Raw genomic sequence first — 10868 nt, 5'->3', positions numbered from 1 at the left:
CGTCAACGGAGAAAGGCTTAAAGAAGTCCTCGATGAAAAATAATTTCGTCCTTCGACGAAGAGTGAAAACGGAAAACGAAGGCCCGAAAAAAAAAAGTAACGGAATCGGAGAAACGGGGGAAAAAGTCATCGCGAATTCAAAATAAACAAAAAAAAAAAAAGGAAAAGGAGAATATCGAGATCTCGTTAACGGATAGTCTCGCAGGCGGGTTTTTTTTTTGAGAATATATTAAGCAAAAGTTAAAAAAAAAAATAAATATATAATAATATAGCACGTTCTGGCCATTGGCATTGACGCGACAACCAATCATGTTATCTTTTAAATATTATTATAATGGTTAAACAAATAATAATTAATGAAAAAAACGTTGTTAATGATGTTATAGGAACGATTAAAAGAAACGTAGAAATTATAAACTATAAACGGTAATCAATAAACGCTCGATTGGTGGCATAACCATTCTCGATACCTTTAAAAAGGTGATCAGCTAAACTAATTAAACTATTGAATTGAATTTAAATGCTCCTACATAATGGTTCGTGCCGGAAGGTTTCGGTAGTATGCAGTACTACGTAGGGAAAAGACAAAAAGAAAAATGTAAAAAAAAAAAGAGAAATAAAAGAAAACACACTTATCTCAAGCGAGTGTCATTAGGAAGACAGATTTTTAAAAGACAGCGGCAAAACGTAAACGTATAAAATGACGAAAGTTCGATATGCAATACTGTCGATCAGATTTAATAATCAAATAAAAAAAATATATATAAATAAATAAATGAGAAGAAGCTAGGCGTTCGTAAAACGCATCGTTTCGATGACTTCGTTTCGCAGTAGGATCCTTCGAAGAGCATGCCTGTCATCGCGAAGATTACTATTCAATATTCGCGGTGGCCTTATTGCGAAACGATGAATCTATCCGTGGTCATTTCTTCTTTTCTTTTCCGCGACCACGTTTGCTGTAGTTCAAGTTGGTGGAAAGAGTCGCCTGGCGACCATAAATTGTTGAAACGCGGCCCGCTTGAGCCCGTCGGTGATCGGTTTGATTATTTATTATCACGATACCCACGATAAACTAAACAATCCTAACGTAATTTATATCAATTAAGAAACTCGAATCTTGTCGAAGAAATTCTGCAGACATAAATGGCCCCTAGTTACAGCTTCAATATTACACCAAATAACGAAATATAAACTGAATAGTCAATTTTGATTAATCACCTCGTAAATTGTTCTTGTGTAACCGCTATCGCCTCCGTTCTCAGTCAATAAACTTTAAATTTCATAACATCGTACGAAAAATTACGGTACTGTATTTCAAGTAGTAAATTCGATAACAAAATCATTAGTGCACCAAACGAAAATATCCGAAAGAGTGTGAATACGTGGAAAAGAATAAAATAAATGCTGTCCATGTACCACGGAACATAATGTTACCAAAAGTTGCTCACTGATGTGTTCCCTAGCTGTTCGGACGCGATTAAAACGTAACGATGTATTCCGGGAGATGAATTATAATATCACAGTGCGCATTATTGCTAGCATTGTCTGGTATTCACACCGAATCGATGAAATTGTATAATGGATTAATCAGACCGACTCTCGATTGGCTCATTCGTTGCACGTCGCGACCGAGCGACGACGCTTCCATTTTGATCGAATCCAAACACGTTAATCAACACGCGTAAACGCTAATTGTTAACGGTAAAACAACATCGAGTCTATCGATACTACTTGTTATTTAATTAGTTCTTAACGAGAGCGCTAAAGCGGCGAGGAATTAAGAGACCGCACATGTTAGTCGACGATGCTGCGATTAGCTCGGGATTTACCAGTGCAATTAGATTTGTTGGTGGAAACGAAAGGAGTAACGATTAGACGAAGTCCGAATTAGATGGATGTTACGGGCGATTAGGCGGGGTGAGAGGGGTACGGAATAAGCCGTTCAATAACTAATAAACTATTATACTCGTTCTTAAAATGAAACGATTACTTGTTGCCACATATCGAAATCAAGTTAAAGAATTCGAAACTCGAGTTGCTCACTGAAAGAGAAAAAATGAAAATAATTACCAAAAAAAAAAAGATACACCTCCCCAAAAAAAGGAAACTAAAGAAAAAAAGAAAAAGAAAGAACGTGATTCATTGCTCACGGATGCTCATTTATTTTTTTTTATCCAGCGAGAACCGACGTTTACGAGTGGCGCTTATTGAGAGTAATTAATGTTCAGAGCGTACTTTCAACTATCACGGTCAACGTTCAAATGTTTCAAAAAACTGTTCACGAGATTCAGGGTCTTAGGGATTAATTAGATGAGACGGTAGAGAAATTTGTCGAGTCGTTCGTTAAACTAACTGTCGTCGTTACGGAGATGAAGATGATGAAAATAAAAAAAATAAAAAACAGTAGACACACCGGGGAAAGGGAGTCTTTTTTCGGTCGGTACTTCGATGATCTTTTTCGTTCGATTTAGTTACGAGGGTTAATGAGAAATGTGGCACGCATCGGTGAACGAGGTAGATCTATCGATGGGTAATAATAATAACAATAATAATAATATTAATAATGATAATGTTAATAATTAATAATCGAACGAATAGAACGACGAGTGAAATAAAAGAAATGAACTTTAAATTCAGACGGAATGTGACGGTCGGATCTTAACAGTAGGCACGGTTCTAAATGTGAGCAGAAAGAACAATTGTACACGACACGTGACGCGTATTAGGGTAGTGAAAATCAGTGTTCTCAACATACGGGTCTGTCACTTTATTCGCCGTGTACGTGAGCACACGTGCACTCATGTTTCAGATCGTTAACATGTGTATGATTACAGTGTTTATTGCTTTTTATCAGAAACTGTAAGCAATTCAATTTGTTACATTCTTATTTTATTGTATAGTATCTTATAATGTACAGTATGATCTAATCTTTTTTATCACTACAAACAATAATTGATTAAAAATAGCTAACGATAAATATGCACTTCATTTCTTCGGTTTATGTGACAATTAATTCTGTTAAAAGTTTATAATATAACGTTAGATACCATTTTATTTCTTTTCTTATTAAAATTAATAATCAACTTTGAATTATTTCTTAACTAGTATTTTTATGTTCTAAGAAACGCATTTAAACACGTAAATAATACATAACGTGTGCTGTGAATTGCACGTCTATTTAAGTGCACGCGAAGTAAAGATAATATCGTTAATATCGACGCTAGGATGAAATTAATTAAAGCACGTGCTGCCGAAATGTTTCCACCTTCTTGAACTTGATACAAGAACATGGCACGGGAATTCTTTTGAAACGCTCAACGCAGCAAACGTAAATGAAAGGAAACGCAAAATATACGCTACCATGGATTGAACAATGGTCACGAGTGAAAAGTTAATCGTGTTTCCTCGATGAAAAAATAGTAGACTTCGAGAATTCTGACAACTTCTTTTACAGTAGATCACACTAAATGCTTTCATTCGAATACACTCTGAAAGGATCTTTTAAAGTCTTAGTGAGTGGAGCACTAAGACTTTCTTCTTTAGCATTAAGACACACTTTCTTCAATGGGATTCAATAGAAGAGGATGAATTTAAATTCCTTGTAAGGAAAAGTTTCCCCATGTCTCTACAGAATATCCTCGATATAAATTTAGAAACTTTTTTCATTAGAAATGTAATATTATTAGAAATTGACGAGTACTTTGTTACCCTTAACGGTTAGTAATATTTCTTTGCTGTAACTGATGTACATAAGGCTTGAACAATTATAAAGAATTAAACAGTTCCTTTTCAAATGAGTGGACATTTTTGCAGAAGTTTCAATGACATTTTCCTTACAAACAGCTGACAAATTTAAAGATCTCCATTTGATACACACACAGCTGCAACAGTTACAGAACCATTGTCAGAAATTTAGGATAAATTCGATTCTTACCGTCAATCGTTAGACTTAAACGAACGATTGAATATTGCAGGAGGAACACGATTTTTAAAACATGTTCTCAAATGTCCGAAAGTGACACCTTTCATCAAAACCCGATGAGATTGCTGTTTAAACGAATCGAATAGGCGGATGATAAAAGAAAGCCAGGAAGAGTGGGGAAATGAAGGAAACAGGGAAGGAAAATGCAGAGAGGATTAACGCAATTTGCGCCTTTAATAAACAACAACAAAAAAAAAATATATATATATATGCTCGATATATAACATATAGTATAAATATTTACACATATTTATATTGTATTGTATATATTAGAGTCAGCTTGTCACACGCGGAGTTATCATTATAAAACTATTAATCTTATAATAAATAAAAATGAAATAATAACGATAACACGGATGAGATGGTGAAAAATAACAATGATAATATTATTAATAACGCTAGTACTAATAATATTTAATAATGATAACAATAACAATAATAATTATAATAAATCAATAAAGCTATCGATAACGTTTTAATTATTAATTCTCCGCCAGTAAGAAATGTTGAACTTTTCTTTCTTACGTCGTTAAGCGTACGGTTAAGACGACTTCGATGAAAAATCGTTTTTTCCGATGAAACGAATAGAAGAAGACAAGGAGATAAAGACGAATATTACAGAAAATATTACGGATGAATAAAAAAAAGAAATAATATGCATTAAAGATTGAATACGCTAATAGGAACGTAGTAGCGCATATGTACAGGGTGACGCGATCAAATTGTGTCTGGACATCAATTCGGTCTACGATCTTTCGAGTGTCTCGTTTACATGCGAGCGATTGTGTTTATAAAAGAAAAAAGATTATAACATGGTCAACAACGTAGAGTCGACTGTGACGTCGATGTTGGAAAGGGGCTAAAGTGTCGGTAATTTTGATTTTCGAAGTCATATTTGAGCTAATTAAACTGAAAAATGCGAGCAAATTGAAGTTGCTGATTGAAGAGATATAATTGTTTACCAGAATTCGGAGAAAATTGGCATGCTACATTCATTTAGGCGGTAACGAAGTAATTCAAATTTATTCCATATACTCTCTATTTGTTATACGATTGCGTAATATGGGAGGTAATTTTGAAAGCAATCGATCCACAATAATGAGTGACGTACTCGCTAATTGCTTACCCAAAGTTCAATCTTTCGGGTACGACTGTGAAACCCTTTTAAGGTAATAACAAAATGTTTGCTTCACATATTGAGATTTTTACTTCGCTTCCTGCAGACTGAATATTTAACTATAATCTTCGATATCGTTTCATTGAATTTCGTTGGACAGAAAATTGTCTATTTTATAAATGGAAGCTCTTTCGTTGTTTCTTAAAGTGCATGCTGAATATGCAATTGACTTTGATCGTCATAATTACGCAGTAATAACTTCAAACATATTCCAAATTGTACCACAGATCGAAACTTTCTCGCTATTTTTCACATTTCAACCTGACTATACAAATACCAGCTTCGTTCGTGGTTATTTTAAACGGGTTTGACGACATGCGAGAAAAACCGTAGAGGTAGTTCTATTTTCCAGTTTTCTTGAGTCCTCGCCGTTCTCGTTCTTAGCAGAATGATCTTCAGCCGTGTGTAGTTCGAACGTACTTCACCGTCGGCATTGTCTACCTTAAAGGGCCATTCAGACTTGGATGTCATCGTCTAAATAACGATTCTCTTCCCCGACTAATGGTTCGATTCTCATTAGCACTCGAAAGGTCATACGTCGGGTGCAAGATCCTCGACAAATCAGCCCCTTTCGATCCTACGATAAAGTCTTCAGCGAGAGAAAGGAAAGGAAGCATAGTTCCGCGGTCACGAAAACGGTGTCCGCGAAACTTACATCTCCGTTTTCCAGCCTTTTACTCGACTCGTATTTAATTCAAGCGTTTTAACGACTTATTAAGGTAACTGTTAGAGATAACTAAGATTGCTCATCGAGACACGGCGTCGTGTAAGTGTCAAAGACAATCTCCTCGTGCACTCTAAGAAACGTTGACGTTGTCGAGGATGAAAAACTTCTTCTTTCGATATATTATGATATTGTACTACCTCTACTACAACGCGAGATATCGAATAACCGTTTCTAGGCGAATTAAATCGATTCTTAATCGTAACGGAAAACCGTGGATTACTTAGCCGAGATAAACGACTCTAGTCAGACATAATTTAACGTGTAAGGTCTACTATACTAATAGCACGTCAAAGTCTTCCGCAACGTTAGCATCCAGCGTAGCTACGAACACTTGAAAAACGAAAAATACGTGTTTGTTTCCCCCGTTTTTTTACAACTAAACGTTCGTCCGACATCTCGCCCCGCGAGCAGATAGAGCCTCGGACGATTCGGGATTCGGGAATGCTTTCTAGACGTTTATAAGGAACACGAATAGGGCGCTGCCTCTTCGCCCGAAGCATTACAGGTGTTCAAGATTCTATCAATTTTACGATGTATTGATTAGAGAAATTCTAGCGATCTTTTCGTGGTAATGCAGCTTTCGAAAGCTTGCGTTCAAGGTGGAACCCTGGAAATATTGTGATCAACGGAAAATCAAAATTGTTGTGTCGATATCGATTATGAATTTAGAAAAACGGAACGAAGATTTAGAGCTTATCCATCGAACTGGGTGGCGAATCGCGAGGTTATCTCGTTGTATTCGAAGAATTTCGAAAATTGTTAGGAAAGAATGGGATTGTTAAGCATTAGGCATCACGAAGCACGAAAGAGAATTACGCTTTCTCATTTTTAAATCTTTTCCTGACATTGCGAGAATTCATCGCGCGTTGCACGAAGACACTTGAAAGATCGAAGATTCCTTGTCCGATTTTACTAAACCGATCTTTGTGTAATGAGAGTATACGCAGGGCAGCCGAAATATAATGTCACCGAACAGTGACGTTCAAAATTATTCCTGGACAAGTGAAATACAATGTGCTACTTCATTTTTGGAAACGTCGATCCGAGAACAGTTCCTAATTTCACACGTGGCAATGTAAAGTTACTTCTATTTGAGTATTTTCTACTATTGCTGACTATTTAAAGATTATTGAACACGATGCGTCAAAGTTAGAACAGAATGTATTTAGGTTTCAGTTTCCTGGAAACTTTTCGGAAAATCTTTGAATTTTAGAGTTTCTAAAATGAGAGTATATACTTTCAATTGCACAGTGTATATACACACAATTATTTAATCGTTGGTTATAAGTATGTTCATGGTTCAACGTGTGCAGAGTAGCTGAGACTCAGTTTAAGTAGAAGAAAAGGGTATTGGCCAGACACGAGTAACTTCAGTCAGACATGAAGCTCCCATATATTATTTTTTATTTGTAGAGAACAGTTACCCAATATTATTGGTTAATTATCCCAGGCGAATAATTTAAGGAAAATAATTTCAGGACACCTTGAGGTTCAATATGACCTATATAGTTGCGGCGTGTCCGGAATGGAAACTCCTATTCTACTTAAACAGAGCTGCAGTCGCTTTCGGCTGCGTTGTTTCGGCCGCACCTTGTGCATACACATGAATAAGTGTGTGTATATAAATATATATGTATACATATATACATACACACATAAATTAGGCATATACGTACACATGTTACATATAGATTCGTATGAAAAGTGTTTGCATAATACCAGTGACACGTAGCGCGTAAAATTGAAAAACGAAGGAAAGATGAAATCGTCTTTCGCGGTCAGCACTCGTTGTTATACCCATGCCGAAATATTCGCAGACATTTTTACGTTCAACATCGCCCGAGGAACGAAATCAGGGATCGTCGTTTGATTCTCTCTCTTACTCTTCGATTTGTACGCCCTCGCACCGCGAACGAAATCGACGCCAGTGATGGGCATAATTGTGATAAAAATTCGTATAACGACGAGAAATGCGATAAAATTTTTTGTTTATAGAAACAAAATCGATTTCTGCAACGAACGGCTCGTTTATATAATTAAAATTCTAATCTGGATTATATAGTCGTATTTCATTTCATGTTGGTCTAATGAAGAATTATTTAAGTTTAATCATTTTATCCTTTATTTATTATTCGAAGAAGGTTGCGCTCATCGCTGGACCACGCGTTACGTTCACGCCGCATACGAAGGCAAGAGACGTTAGAATGTCGCCTCGCTATTTTTGGGATTATGTTTTCGAGAAATTGGCCGCGAGGTCAATGAATTTTTCCATTGCTGTGACAGACACGAAACAAAGTTTTGCGAGACACTGCTGCGGACTTTCACGGCTGCGTGAATTCTGAATTAGAATAAACGATTAGCGGACACACGCAACGTTCAAGTGCCAAATTTTTAGCTACCTTTAAAACGTAATTTATCAAGCCTCAGACCGAGTAGACGCATAATTACCGAGAGAAACGGGATGTTTGGTCCTCGAATGGCGGAAACTGGGTTAACTGTAGTAAGTTCGTTCAAATTTAGTTTCGATCAAAATAAAGATTTTCATCTAACACTGAAACCATCTTTTTATCATTATTAATTTGGGTAAATGCCAGATTAACTGTTTCTCCGCCAAAAAATTCTGTAAATATGTAAATTAAATTCATTTACGAATCTATTAAACAACAAATTTCATGAAATAAATTATTTTCAATCCCATTTCTTAAATGAAATTCGTATACTATTATTATTCCTATATTATTGAAACGATAAACTCACAAATGTTCAATTCTTGAGTCAGTTCAAATATTTTTAGTGATTGTGTTTTAATGAAGGGCCCACTTTTTGCCTGCGAGGGTTGAAGCGTGACTCGTTAGTAAAGGGGGAAGACTTGTACATTAGACGAGACTGTTAAGATATTCGTTGTAAACAATTAAGGCGTTTGGTGGACGAGTTTGATCTATTCGAGACAAGTAGGCGTAGTGATAATTCTGTACCGTTTTCGTACGCAGAGTCGTGTAGTTGCGGAACGTGTTGCTGACGATTCGAGAGGTTTCTGAGCGGTTGCGGATGAAACGTGTTCTATATTATCCAATATTTTTGTAGTGAAAGAGAAATATTCACGTTAGCATGCTACATCAACTAGTTTTGGTTCGTTCTTCAACAATATTTCTGTCTAGCGTAAAATAAGGAGGAAGGATGTCTCTTGTGTATAAAAATTTCGATAGAACTTTCAGAAGGCTTGCGCGACTCGTATAAATATGAGGTGGAAATCAAAAAAGCATTGATTCTCTAGGGAAACATGAAGAAAATTATTTTATTGTATTCGTTAGCAGACAAACGTTTATCAAATAATTATTTATTAGAAAAATGAAAATACTTTATTTATTTCATATTTTCTAGCCAGTACGAAGCTTGATGAGTAATAAAATCGATGTTCAAATTTTCACAAAGTTTCTAATTTATTAATATATTAGAATTTTTATGATTTCCCGCCTCACACGTCGAGTCGAGAAGCCGTCGAGTAAGGCTCTTCAAGAAAGAGCGATTAAACAATTTTTAAACACTAATAATAACTACGAAAAAATTGTGTCACAGCCAACTGAATTTAAAATGAATTTTTATAAAGGGGCACTTATAATACCGTGTAAGAAACAACGTGAAAAGAGGAAACAACTCCAATGACTTCCGACAGGCAACTCTCGTTCCCTTCGTTTCGAAGAGCAAAATCGATTTTGAAAATTCTCCTACTATATTAACTATCTCACCCGTGAAAATCTCCTCTGTTTTCCTGCGCTAAAAGAGAACTATCCTTAGAAGGTCAGTAGTCAGAAATCGAGTCAAAAGGGGAAGAAGGGGTGAAATAAAAATCTAAGGTAACGAGCAAACCACGCTTGATGATAAATAATAATAATCGTATTAAAAACGAGACGAGCGATATAAAAAATCTAAATTCAAAAAATGAGAAAAAACGCCAAAAAAACGAACTATTACACGTGTACCATTAAACATAATCAATACATATTTAAAATATTAAATGCTAAAAGTCATATTCGTAATACACGCCGAGTGGAAATAAATAAACTAAACTAAACTAATCTAAATGAATCAATAATCGATTAACTGAATATTAAAGCTAGCCTGTAATCGATAGAGACGTAGTTATACTTCGAACAGTAATTATAGGGGTGATTCAGAGGTAGTCTACTAGAGATTAGGGTCAAACTTTATCGAGATCATTTTCTCTCTAAACTAAAGGATGAAATCTAATACCTAATTATCTCAGAATAATCTATTGAACTTAACGAAGCCAAAGGCGAACGAAAAAGAGAACGCGGAACAAGAAGCTGAGCACAGGTGACGACAAACAAGATGGGGGTTGAGCGTTAGCGAACGGTGAAAAAAAAATTAAGAGGGGAAAAATGCGACAAAGAGACACCGATGAAATACAAAATGCACGATCTATTTCTTCTCTACCTATGACCTATCTCTTCCCTTGTATATTTTAACGAAGGATCGTCTCTTGTCTACCGTTACACCAGTCGTCGAAGTCGTTACGAAGCTAATAATTCCGTGCGAGTCTGGAACGAAGGGTAAACAGAAATATTTCAAGCGAGAATATATGAGTGAGAGAGAGAGAGAGAGACAGAGAGAGAGTGAGCACGAGCGAATGTGGAAGAATGAGAGCGAAAAGAAATGAATAATAAAAATATTTGCGTTACCTTGCAAATTATATAGAGAGGAAACTAAAGGAATGAAGAATAAAATATTGAAAAAGATACTCCCTTTTCCGTAGACCCTGGTGGGACGATGCAATTGAACTGACTCACCCTCGATCTCATTTGATTTTTAATTATGCCTCGACAACAGCCTGGCCTGATATTAGTAAATTCATATTGAAGAATGTTAAATAAGGTAATAATAATATAATAATAATATAATAATAATAAGAGTAAGAATAATAATAATAATAATAATAATAATAATAATAATAATAATAATAA

The sequence above is a fragment of the Hylaeus anthracinus genome, unplaced genomic scaffold, assembly GCF_026225885.1.
Source record: "Hylaeus anthracinus isolate JK02 unplaced genomic scaffold, UHH_iyHylAnth1.0_haploid 11982, whole genome shotgun sequence".
In the NCBI taxonomy this organism is placed as follows: Eukaryota; Metazoa; Arthropoda; class Insecta; order Hymenoptera; family Colletidae; genus Hylaeus; species Hylaeus anthracinus.
Note: the sequence above shows the minus strand (reverse complement) of the source record.